Source organism: Miniopterus schreibersii (assembly GCF_964146895.1).
Source record: "Miniopterus schreibersii genome assembly, chromosome: 12".
Taxonomy (NCBI): Eukaryota; Metazoa; Chordata; class Mammalia; order Chiroptera; family Miniopteridae; genus Miniopterus; species Miniopterus schreibersii.
Genome location: NC_138112.1, coordinates 65,391,017 through 65,403,977, shown reverse-complemented (window position 1 = coordinate 65,403,977; position 12,961 = coordinate 65,391,017). Strand labels below are relative to the sequence as shown.

Sequence of the window (12,961 nt, the reverse complement as noted above, 5' to 3'; positions counted from 1 at the left end):
TCTCAAATACTGGCAACATCAGAATGGTACTCTCTGGGCAGAACAGAACTGGTAGATAGAGGTGCAGGAAAGCAAATGCACCCCCATCTGAGAGATCTTGGGGGTCTGTCCCACCATTTTCTACATGCCTGGTGATGCCTAGAGATCCTTTCAGGCTCCAGCAAGGGACCCAGAACCCTGTCCCTCTCTGTCCCATTTCTTGTAGCAAACTTCAGGAAGGTCCTGACCTTGAAAATCAGGCTAAACTAGCTGCCATCTTAAGGCCCCCCAAATATGCCTATTTTATATTCTTACTAAGCCAACTAGGCACTGTGGGGGGAAAAAGTAGTAAATGGCGTAGTTGTTGCTTTCAAGTTCTTGCAATCTCTCCCCGAAGAATCCTTCTGTGGGCTTTGCTCAGGGAACCTATTTAGTCTCTAAGATCCGGCTGTGGGCAATGCAGTCCAAAGCTTGGATTCCCAGAGAGGTGTACCCCCAGGAAGCATTACTATCAAACACCTGTTGACAAGAAGGGTCGTGCTGGGAATTACAAGTGGAGATGAGATCTCTTACACCCCAAGAGCTAGGGAAGAAGCCACAGGTGTGGAATGCCAGAGGCCATGTCCTTGTCCCTAGGGAGCAGTGTTTTCAAGTTAGCCCTTTTTTCTTCCCTGTGCATCCCCTTTTCTCATGGAGGTCTATTCAGGTCATAACAGGGATTCTCCCAATCTTCTCCACTCACCACCCTCCAATCCCAAGCCATGTCTGAGCCCGCCTCCTCCTTAGGCAACAAGCCACCACTTTATCCTTAAAGGCTGGAGACTTTGGAAGATACCCTCATACAACCAGCAGATGGCATCAAAACCTTCCACCCCTCAGCTGAGAACCTACCCACACCTCTTCAGACAGGTCTACAAAAGGATGGGTGAACTACCAGACTTAGGACAGGGTTACAGGCAGGCTCTGCAACTTAAGAGTTACGTAACCTTGGCCATACTGTATAAACCTCTGGCTCAGTTTTTCCACCTGTGAAATGGGGTTGTGACTTGCCAAGTCGTCCTTCATGTACACAAGTGTCTAGCCCACGAACTACATGCAACAGTGCTTCCATAAATGTGAGCTATTCGGCTGACTGTAATAGTGAGGCTTCCCACGTTCCCACCAGGGTAGCTGATTGGCGCCCAGATGGGAGAGGAAGCCTTGATGCTGAGGAGGCAGCCGGCGCTGGTAGCGCTGCACGGCCAATGCCCTTTTAACATTGCACTGCTAGTGGTAGGTGCAGACAGTAGCACAATGTGAAAAGAGCTCCGGCCTGCAGCAGAGGCGTGCCCAGCCTGCCTCCTCGCCCCTCTCCCAGTCCCTGGCCCACTCAGCCTCCCTCTGCCCCTCTTATCTTCAGTACAGCTTTCCTCCCTTCTCCTCCGTTCTCAGTGTTAATCCTCTATTTTCTCTCCGCTTCTCCTTGCCTTCTTCCTCATGCCCTTCCCAGCACTTCGACCACCTTTTTCTTGAGTTTTGGGGTGAGGAACGCGGCCCATGGAGGCAGCAGAAGGGATACCTTGAGCTTGTCGCTCAGTCTTCACAGGAAGTGACTGGTGGAAATCCCAGAAGCTTGGGGGTCACTCACGTTATCTGGGTTTGTATCTCTGCCAGCTTTCCTTCTGGAGAGGAGCGTGCCCACCAGGACCACAGAGCCCTCTATGCTTTCCTACCCTAAAGCTCTCTCTCAAGTTTAGATAAAGGGGAGTTCTAGGCCTCAAGGGGACACCTTAGCTGAAGCTCCAGGACCAGATGGTGAGGGACTATAGACCCAGGTCCCAAGGCAGCACAGAGGTGGAAGTTGTGAGTGTCGCCACACCCCTCCATCTCTTCTGAGATCTTCAAACTCCACTTTATGGATTCAGCATGAAACAAAAACAGTGAGGGTGATTCCCTCTCTTATACTGAGCAATAGGGGATAGGATTTCATTGGCAGTGATATTCGAATCTAGGTTGTTTCCTGTTTTACCCAGGGACTCCCGTTAGGAAGTCTTCAAGCTCACCCACAACTTCCCCATCTTACCCTAGTGGAGGGGGCTTCAGCTCTGGGTAAAGAACCCTGAGACTGATTAAAACGCAAAGCCAGGAGACAGCCCTGGAGGGGCAACCTGAACAGCCAAAGATTCAGTGCCCTAGCAGGACACACTGCTGGCTAGAGCTGTGGCCCCAGAAGCCCAGCTCCAGTTCTGACCTGGTGAGCTGTGGCCAGCTCAGGGGTGCAGAGGCTGTGGGGCCACTCCTGGGCTGTACTGGTCAGTGAAGGCCTCTGGGCCATGCTGATGCCCTCCGCCCCAATCCACAGCCAGCAGGAGGAATGGAGGGCAGAATTCCGGCTGGGAGCTCCCCTTCCTCTGGGCTTCCCCTGCAGCCTTCTCCCACCCACCTCAGGAAGCAGGAGGGGTTCTCCCGCCCTCCCAGGCAGGGTTTGTTCCTGTGATCTGCAAACACGGGCCCCGTCCCGCAGTTTGCACAGTTCTAATGGACGGAAACTAAGGCCCCGCTAGGGTCAGTCACCAGGCCTCTGCTCCTGGGCTGGGCAAACCAGTCCCAGCTGGGAAATGGATCATGTCAACAGAGGGCAGAGGGGCGAAGACGGGACTGCTCAGCCAGCTCTAGGGAGGCTCGAGGAAGCTTCTTCACCAAGGAGTGCCCAGATCTCTCCTTGGGGAGCGCAGGGAGAGGGGCTGGGGCCGAGATCCCCTCCGCTCACACCCAGCTCATTCCAGAGCAGGATTCCCTGCGACTCACCAGCCAGCAGCGCCCCTCCCCCACCTCGGGCCCAGGAGCCATCCCCCAGCTCCTTCCAGAGGCGGGTGTAGAGACCGAGGAGGAAATGGGGGAGGGGAGGCCCGGCTCAAGTTCTCTCTACTCCCCCTCCTCATTGGCCACCATCTTCCGGCCCCTGCCCCCCAGAGCAGCAGGGGATGGGGCCCAGCCTGTGGAAGGGAGAGAAAGGGCCGGTGGAGGGTTAGCTGGAGCAGCAGGGGCAGCGGCTGGCCCCAACTGTCTCCTCCCACCCCCTCCCCGCAGCCATGGCGACAGGAGGAGGAGACCAGGAGGGTCCTGAAAGCCATGTTCTGTGAATGGGATGAGCGGGGCCGGGGGGAGAGGGGGTGAGGGGCGCTCTCCCTCAACACCCTACTGTGCCCCCCCCCCGACATGCACACACCTCGAGGCTGGACCACACGCGCGCGCACACACAACTCTCAGCCACAGTTGCCGCACAACTCAGCCCTTACTACACACTTACCCCAAACAGCAAGCACCCGAGTGTGAGCACACAGCTCCCCGCCTCCCGCACCCCTGAACACCCCGCAACTCTCAGCTCAGGGGCGGGCCTCGTCCCCAGCACAGCCCCTGAGCTCAGCCCAACTTCGCAAGATGCACAACTCCCTGCCCCGCTCCAGCCCTTCGGTTCCCTCGGAACACACCCGCCAAGGCCCCACGCCCGCACACCCCCGCACACACCCCCGGGCACGCACAGCCGCAGCCCTGCCGCCGGAGCCCCCCACGCCTCCCCACCCTACCACACCCCCGCTGGAAAATGACAGTGAGGCCGCCCCGGCGAGACGCGCCCGGTGCTTCCCAGTTAGTTGTTTGGAAAGGAAAAGAGAGAGGAGCTCGCGAGTGGAGGAGTGAGGGGAGGAGAGAGAAAGCCCAGCGCACCCCTCCCCTCCCCGACAGAGGAGACCGAAAACCGGCGGCGTTACCCTTCTGGGAGCTCCCGACACCTACACAGGGCTCTTCGTTACGTTCCTCTGCCCGCCACCTCCTTCTGCCCGGGCTCTTTCTCTGCCCCTCGCTCGCTCCCTCCCTCCCTCCCCGCGTCCCTCCCGGCCGCGCTCCCCCTCTCACGCCTCGCCCCGCCGGCCCCGCGCCCGGCCGCGCTGCGATCCCCGCAGCCGCGCCCCGGCCCGCCCCCCGGGACCGAGGGCCCGGGCCGGCCGGGCGCTGCGCCCTCCCCACGGCCGAGCCGGCTCTTCCCCCCTTGCCCCCTTTCTCCTTCCACACTCCCTGCCGTCCATCTTGAATACTTGGGATTCTTGAATGGAGTGAGCAGGATCCGCTCCCCCAGGCTCCCATTGGCTGCGGGTTAACCCTTTTGAAACGAGATCCTCCCTCCCATTGGCTGCCAGGCTCCCCTCTTCTCCCCCAACCCCCATCCCCTCCGCCTCCCGACAGCCCGCGAGGTCAGGGCGCTCCCGGGCGCCCCCTCCCCAGGCCTCCTACCCCGTCCGCACCCCGGTACGCCCCACTCCCTACTCTCTCCATCACGCGCGCCCCCCACAGCGCTGCAGGTGAGGGCAGGTCCATTTCCCGCCAAATGTGGCCCCGGGCTTGGCCTGGCAGGAGCCCTGTTCCCAGGTGCCCCTTGCGCTGGACTTGCCGACCTGGGAAGATGCAGGGGGCGCAGTTTCCTGCCTCCTCCTACCTCTCCTGGACCAGAAGTGCCCCGCCAGCGGGGAATCCGCGCGGCCTCAGCCTCGCCCCAGGCCAGCGCAGAGCCCAGGGAGTGCTCCTGGACCAACCGGCCTCCAGGGCCGGCCAGCGAGGGGGCAGCTCCCGAAAGATCTGGGGCTCTTCAGAGGCTAATTCCCTCAGTGCCCGGGGGCAGGTCTGACCCCACGAAGAATGTGCAGCATCTGGAGCTCGCTCGGGCATAAACATCCCCGGGAGCAGCCCCGCCGCCTGACCCGGCGCTGGGCCCGAGGGGGCTCTGGGCTGGGAGTGGGGAGAGGCGCGGAGGAAGGAGGCGCCCGGGGGCAGGGTACCTTTTCTGCAGGCCCAGATCTGCCCCGAACGTGCTTGGGGAGGTCATAGTCCCTCTCCGTGCCTCAGTTTCCTCATTTGTCAAAGATTGGCCTAGAACAGCGATTTTCAACCGGCCTGCCGCAAGGGTTTTTAAAACACCCAGTACCTGACTACTGAGTCAGGGGCATTGACCTCTTTTCCCTTAGATTGTTAAATTAAAAATGACAACAGCTGTCTGGTGTGAATGAATCAAAATTAAACCTTTTTTTTTTTTTTTTTTGGTCAGATCGGCAAAAAATACATTTTTTGGTGTGCCACGGAATTTTAGTGATTAGTTTATGTGTGCCGTGAGATGAGAAAGGCTGAGCATCGCAGGTCTAGAAGACCACTGTTCTGTAGAAGTTTCTGTGTGAAGATGGACGTTGGTCTGTGTCTGTGTCATCGGATATGGTAGCCACTAGCCACATGTGGCTATTGAGCACTTGAAATGTGACTCCTGATACTGAGGAACTGACTTTTCAATTTTATTTGATTTTAGTTACTTTTAAATAGCCGCATGTCGCCAGCAGCTTCCCTATGGGACAGCGCAGGTCTAGAATTCTTGTTAGGGAAAAAAATCCCTTCTCTTCCTCCTCAGGTACAAAACCTTCCAGCTCCAAATCACAGTTCACCAAGGGCCTCGACACCCAGGCGAGGTTCCAGTCCCTGCCGCCTTGGTCAGGAATCCTTTCCTTATGGCTGTCATCTCTGTTCTGACAAGGGAGCTGAGATACACACACCCAGGACACAATAGGAGGTCAGGGCTAGCAGGAACCTTGCAGGTTTTGTCCAACTTTCCTGTTTCTTCAAGAATAGAAACCAAGATATTGATGGGGCGAGGGTGGGGGGTGTCACTTGCTCAATGGCAAGAAGCAGGTTATGTTCGCTTACAAGTTAACACGCACCATAAACTTAACACATCTCTTTGGGGCTCTGCGCACGCGCGCACACATACATCATTAAGTTCACTCAATAAGTGTGCTTCTCTGACCCAGGCCAACTGTGAACTGAGGCTGAAATCAGCCAGGATGGCTGAGACCAAGGGATAGCCAGCTCCATGGGAGGGCCATAGAGAGCCTCTGACAGCGGCCTGAGCTTGTACAGTATTTGTCCAATCCCCACTTCCAGTGGGCCTGTGTTATAGGTGAAGGGGGAAGACAGAGCTGCCTGGGGAATGGCTTTTGTCCTCAATACTTCTTTACTACTAGGTGGTAATGGCTAAATGACTTGGCTGGTGACAGGCAGACAAGGTGTTCAGAGGAGGGAAGGGTTGCTCCCAATAGAGAATGGAATCTAAGAAGTCTTCCTGGAGTAAGTAGCATCTAAGACTTGGAGAATAGAAAGGACTTAGATGGAGAAGATAGGAGGAAGGAGACAAGGAAATGCCAAGGAGAGGAAACAACAAACACAAAGGCTGAAAGGCAGGGAAATGGGATGTGTTCAGGATGGAAATTCAGGGGGAACCTACATTGTATGACGGGGAACGGCGAGGATGGAAAGGCACACTGGGACAGATCGTGGAGGTCTTGCACACTTCCCTCGAGCCCCTTGCTCAACTCCCATGACATCATTTTTCTAGGAGATGCCCTTACCCTTTTCCCTGCCAAGAGACACATCCCACCTCTTCATCCAGCGACCTCTTGCCTCCACCCTTTGCTTTCTGCTGCTTCTGCCTTAGCCTGCAGGACCCCTTCCCAGGGCAGAGTGGACTCCAGTACCCCATCAGGGGATGAACTGTACTCGGTCCCTCTCAGATCAGCCTCCAGTCTCCGGATTCCCCGTGTCCAGGGGTGAGCCGCACAGAGGGAGCTTCCTTTTTCACCCTCCACCTTTCAAACCCTTCCTTGGCCCCATCCTTTCACAGGGAAGTCGGAAAAGGGAGCCAGAAACAGCTAGACATGGTCCAACCTGTTATAAGAGTGTAAAAAAAAATTTACCCAGGAGCTCTTTGGCTCCTTGCCACCCCACCCCACCTCCACATCCTTCCCTCCTCCTCTGGGAGTCCCATAATGCGCCCGGGGTTTGCAGTAGCCTCCCTTCCCTGCTGTCCCCACAGCAAGTTGAGGACCAGTCTGAAGCTACCCCTTTGCCCTTTCCCCAATGCCCAGAGTCCTACCCAGATCTCTGTCTGGGTACACCACATGGAATTCTGTAATTGCGAGATGGGAAGACCCCTGCCTCTCAGAAGGACTGAATCTGAAATACTGGAGAAGGGTTGCCTTCCTGCTTAAATGTCAACAGAGGTAACTTGGTCGGTAATCACATGACTCCTAATTCACTGAGATGATAGAGGCTTGGCCCTGTGAGCCTCTTCAATTTCCCCTCCTTCCACAATAAGGCATCTCTGTATCCTTAGTCCTGCATCTCTCAACCACGTACATGTCTGAGCACTTCCTGTGTGGAAGGTTCTGGAATCATTGCTGGGAAACATTCCTGGCCCCCCGAGGTGCTCACAGTAGAGGAGCACACAGCGAACACACAAAGAGGAAGTCAGACTGCAACAGTGCGCCAATAGATGCAAGAACCTTCTTTCTGAGGCAAAGCCATTCCCCTGAGGTCTTGAGCCTCTTCTTGCTTCATCAATTGCCCCATTTATTGCATTTCCAATCCCTTTCCATGAGCCTAGAGCAAGGGTCAGGCAGGCTGTAGCCTACTAGCCAAATCCTGCCCTCTGCTTGTTTTTTTGTAAATAAAATTCATTGGAACACAGCCATGTTCATTTGGTTACATATTGTCTCTGGCTGCTTTCACACTACAAAGGCAGAGTTGAGTGGTTGCAACAAGGCCCTATGGCCACAAAGCCTAGTATATTTACTCACTGGCTCTTAACAACAAAAGTTTGCCAACATCTAGTTTGTGGGAAGTTTTGGACCTTGTTATCTCAGAAAGTTGTAACAGAACTCAAGAAAAACAACTGAAATTACCTTGAGATTAGAGCAGAAGGACAGAGCCCAGACTTTTTCCCACAGACTACACATGCTCAAGTCTTCCCACAACCTACCGTGAAACTTCAGCAATACTACTTGGTTTTCTATATCCCTCCTACCTCTCCCACCCAGTCTTAAATCCATGCAGTCTGGCTTCTGCCCCTAATTTCCACTAAAAGAGTTCCCACTGGAACCAACGATACCTCCTCATTATTGACCCACCATTCTTCTCTCAGGCCTCATCACACACAACCTCTCTTTTGCATTTGCCTCCATTAACTATATCAGTCTTGAAATGCCCATTGCCTCTGGGTTGGATTGCCTCCTACCTCTGCAACGATTCCTTCTCAGGTCCCTTCCCGTGGGTCTTCTTCCTTCCCTTGCTGCCTAAATGCACACTTCTGCAAGGATCTGACCTTGGCCCTCTTCTTCCTCCATGCTCTCTCACTGGACAAAATCATCCACGTGCCTGAGTTTAACAACCACTTCTATTTTGGTGGCTTCCCAATATACAATTTCTGAATTAAAGATGCCTAGGTTGCTAACAGAAGGCTATGCCTCCTCAGACACATGTCTTACTGACCAGACAAGCTGAATTTGTTCAACATCAAACCAACTTCCTACATCTCTGCCCTAACTTAATCACCTTTGTCTCTTTTTCCATCCGCCCATTAATTATTGCTATTCCCAAGAGACCTGCCCAACACTTTTCTCTTTGGGGGTGATTTCACCCATTCTTACAGTTTCATCACTGGGCATGAGTTACTGCCCAATCTCCATCTCCAGGTGTGCTTGCAGCTACCTCCTTAGGATCCCAAATAGATGTGTGAGGTAGACACCTGGTGCCTTTGCCTGCCCAGATTCCATCTCCCTTCTAGTAACTACACTTTAACTTTCCTTTGGGGAGACACTTATTCTCTACTTTTAGTCCTAAGGGTGTCCCAATGAATTCAGGAGCAGTCACACAGCCCAGATATATTAGTTGTCTATTGCTGTGTAACAAAGAAATCCAAAACCTAGTGGCTTAAGGTAACACATTTATTTTTTCACAGATTCTGTGGGTCAGGAATCTGGGCAGGGCTTCGTTGGATCCTCTGATCATGGTCTCTGGTGAGGTTGCAATTAAAGTGTCACCCAGGGCTGGAGTCTCATCTGAAGGTTCAGTGGGAAAGAATTTGCTTCCAGGCTCACTCTCGTTGTTGGCAGGATTCAGTATCTCAAGGGCTATGGGACCAAGGGCCTTGGTTCTTTGGTGGCTGTTGGCTGGAGGCCACCCTCAGTTCTTGGCAATGTGAGTGTCTCCAGTATGGCATCTTGCATCATCCATGTCAATAAGAGAGTCACGGCAAAATGAAAGTCAGTCTTTTGTAACCTAATCACAGAAGTGACAACCCCTCAACATTGCCATATACCATTGGTTAGAAGTAAGTTGCTCTGTTCCTGAAAGTGGCCTGAGTGACCTCTGAAAATGGTTCATTATTTGCTTGACCCAGAAACCCCCACAAAATCACTCAAATCAAGAGGTTCAAATCTTCATGTTCACTTTAAGAACACTCGTGAAACTGCCCAAGCCATCGGGGATATGCATATCCAAAAACCCACCAGGCGCCCGGCCGGGCATGGCTCAGAGGTTGAGCATCGACCTAGGATCCAGGAGATCGTGGTTTGATTCCCCGTCAGGGCACATGCCCGGGGTTGTGGGCTCGATCCCCAGTAAGGGGAGTGCAGGAGGCAGCCGATCAATGACTCTCATCATTGATGTTTCTCTCTCTCTCTCCTTCTACCTTCCTCTCTCTGAAATCAATAATGAGATATTTAAAAACAAACAAACAAACAAAAAAACTCCAAGCATCTGAAGGATGTCACTTTACAGAAGCAATGTGTGCCATTCGGTCATTACAATGGTGGAGTAGGTAGATGTGCCCAGGCCAAACAGTGGGACTGGACTCAGAGTTGGTGGCCCCAAAAGAGTGCTGTATTTTTGCTGCACATGCTTGAAAATGCAGAGAGCAATGCTGAACTTAAGGTTTAGATGTAGATTCTAGGTGCACAAAGCTGCCAAGATATGGCTCAGAACTTACAGAGCTCATGGGTGGGTTAATCCACCCATGAGCTCTCCCTGCCACATGGAGATGATCCTACTGAAAAAGAGCAGATTGTTCCTAAACCAGAAGAGGCGGCTGCACGGAAGAAAAAGACACCCCTGAAGAAACAGAAAACATAAACTTACCCCAGGAGTAAATTCAGCATAAAATAAATACTAATAAAAGTAAAACAAACAAAAAATAGAAATAAGTTACTCAAGAGGTGGAGATCACACAAGAGCATGGTTACTAGGAAGTGGGATCCCTGGGGCCGACTTAGAGGCTATCGATCACAGCGCTGTTAGCCTGAATCGCAATGACCGGTTCGAGGAGGAGCATCCAGAGTCCAGTCAGAACTGGGCCTGAGATGTTTAGCGGAACCTCTGGGAAAGTGGCTTAGCTGGTGGAAGAAGGTAAGCTTGAAACCGGAGGAGAATCTGCCTAAAGTGCAAACATAATCAAGAACAAGGAGACAAGAGATGGGGAGAGCCAGATGCCAACATCATTCGAGAGCTGGTACAGCCATGCCTACGGCAGAACCTCTGGGGTTTTCAGTTATGTGGATAAACCAAGGCATTGCCTCTTCTACTGACGTTGGTTTCAGTTCGAACCTGACACCCACGACCAAAAAGTTCCTAACTGTTGAACTGTCTCAGAGATGCCTTGGATCCAGTTTGTCCAAACCCAATTGAATGATCTCACCTTCAGCTTCCTCACAAACCTGCTTCTCTTGCTAGGCTCTATTTTGCAGTTGAAAATATAACACAATTGCTCAGGCTGACAGCCTTGGAGTAATCTTCGCTCTTCCTTAACTGCTGTAGGAATCGGAACAGCCCTTGCAACACCGGTTGATTCTGTAGAACCATAGACGAGACTTTCTGCTTTGCAGTGACAGTGGGAGGCTCTAAGGTGACCCAATGAAACACAGTCTTAAATATAGGTAAACAAGTAACTCTAGGTTTTTCTCCAAGTCGTTAAAGTCTTGCAGAATTTCTGAGTGTGGATCACATGATTGAGAGGATGAGAAGAGTGTGTCTGACCCTCGTATCAGAACACACCATAGATTAAAATGAAACTCTGGCAAAATGCCTGGTGAGCCTGTGGTTTGGAAGGCACCCTGGGCTGCATCTGTGAAAATATTCCTTCTGTATCTAAGGCAGATTAAAAGAAATTCTGTCATTTGAAAGGAAGTCATAATTTTTCATGTTCTTTTCCTGAGGGTTCCAATCAGAATTCGAAACTTTACCTTTCCTTCCCTATGTCACCTTCATCCAAGTTGCTCTAATCCCTGTGCATGCTCCTCTCAGACGTGTCCTGTTTTCTCCATTCCCCTGCCAACTTAACACCCACCTTGGGGTTTCACATCACCTCTGAAAAATATTCCTTTCCGCCTCCACAACAGACACCTCAGGTCATTCGTCTACCTCAAACTGTGATGGCTCCCTAGTGCCTAGACCATGCTTCCTAACTTCTATTGGGTGATGGACCCTTTTATAAAAAGCTGATGAAACCGTGGGTAATTCTTTCTAGAAAATTCTGTATTTTGTGTTTTGCTCTACATTTCAAGGGGAACATGAACCCTCTGGAGTCCCTTTATGTACCCCACCCACCTGATGACATATCCCTTCGCCTCCCTTCTTAAAGAGAATATGTCCCAAACTGCCTAACATGGCATTTAAGACCTTCCAAATTTGTCCCTATCTGCTTTTTTGGCTGCACGTGTGCCTTGGGAAGTTGGGGTTATTTGATGTCTGACTCCCCACCCGACCAAGAGCCTCCCTGGGAGCAGAGATTGTGCCTTTTCATTTTTCTTTGCTCTGTCTTTCCAGATGGAATGGAAGTTTCTCAGGAGCAGCAATCAGAACGCCCAGAAGAGTGCTGGGTAAATTGTTGGTTCATTGTCAGATTTATTTTTAATTTATTTTATTGTGGAAAGAACACTTAACCACATAGCATGAGATCTACCCACTTTAGACATTTTTAAGTGTACAGTACAGTGTTGTGGACTAGAGGGTACAGTGTTTACACAGCACATCTCTAAAATTTATTCATCTTGCTTAATGGAAACTTTATGCATGTTGATTAGTAATTCCCCATTCCTCCCTCCCTTCAGCCCTTCATAACCACCATTTGATTCTAAGGGCTTGACTATTTTAGATGCCTCATGTAAGTAGAATCATGCTGGACCTGTCTTTCTGTGTCTGGTTTATTTCACTTAGCATACTGTCCAAGTTTCATCGATGTTATTGCATAGTGCAGAATTTCCTTCTTTTTTAAAGCTGAATAATATTCCATTGTATGTATAACCACATTTTAAGAATCCATTCAACTGTCGATGGACATTTAGGTTGTTTTTACATCTTCAGTATTGTGACTAGTGCTGCAATGAACTGCTAGAGTTATTTGAAGCAGCGAGAGGGTCTTGGGGTTATGGGCCCAGCTAATATGATACATTATGCTCCAAATCTGTATTTGGGGAGAGCTCGGTTATCAGTTTTAGTGGGCCCCGTAGGTATAGGGACTTCTCAGACCTGTGTTATGATTTTGGTTTAGAAAATATAGATGTGTGTGTGTGTGTGTGTGTGTGTGTGTGTGTCCCCCGAGAACTTACCTCATTTGTCCATTACTGCTGTCAGAAATCCTTTCTTGGTAGCTGGGGTCTGTTGGGACCCCAGAGAAACTAGCCCAGTTGGTGGATTCCTAGGTGAGTTAACTGGCTTCATATTATAGCTCTGACTCAACCCCAACCCCCATACAAGCCAGGGCAGGAATGTGTCCCATGTCCCTCCAAAATGGACATTCCGAGGAAATCTGGGACAAGAAAATTGCTCCTTCTTGGCCATATTTCAAAATTTCTCCCACATTTCAGTCCATCCCCCGCCCCCGCCCACCACACACACACGGGGATGTTTCATATCACGTGGTGGGGAGTGGAAGAAAGATGTTATCCATCCATAAAAGTGCACATTCTGGGGTGGAGGGTGGGGACAAGGACTGTGTCTTGTGTAACACTGCCTTCCCAGTGCCAAAAACAATGCCTAGTATATAGTGAGCATTCAGTTAATACTTGTTGAACAAATGAATAAATGAGAAGACAGAAGTCAATGATCTTGGCTTCTGAGTTGTAAAAGTTTGTCTTCA

At 51.4% G+C, this 12,961-nt stretch overlaps 1 pseudogene across 1 annotated transcript; it reads left to right on the top strand.

Annotated features, from left to right (window-relative positions):
• Nucleotides 1-9,204: 9,204 nt before the first annotated feature.
• On the top strand, nucleotides 9,205-9,960 carry LOC308565584 (large ribosomal subunit protein uL22 pseudogene; annotated as a pseudogene). The gene is made up of 2 exons: nucleotides 9,205-9,342; nucleotides 9,586-9,960. The product of its transcript is annotated as a large ribosomal subunit protein uL22 pseudogene (transcript).
• The last annotated feature ends 3,001 nt before the right edge of the window (nucleotides 9,961-12,961 follow it).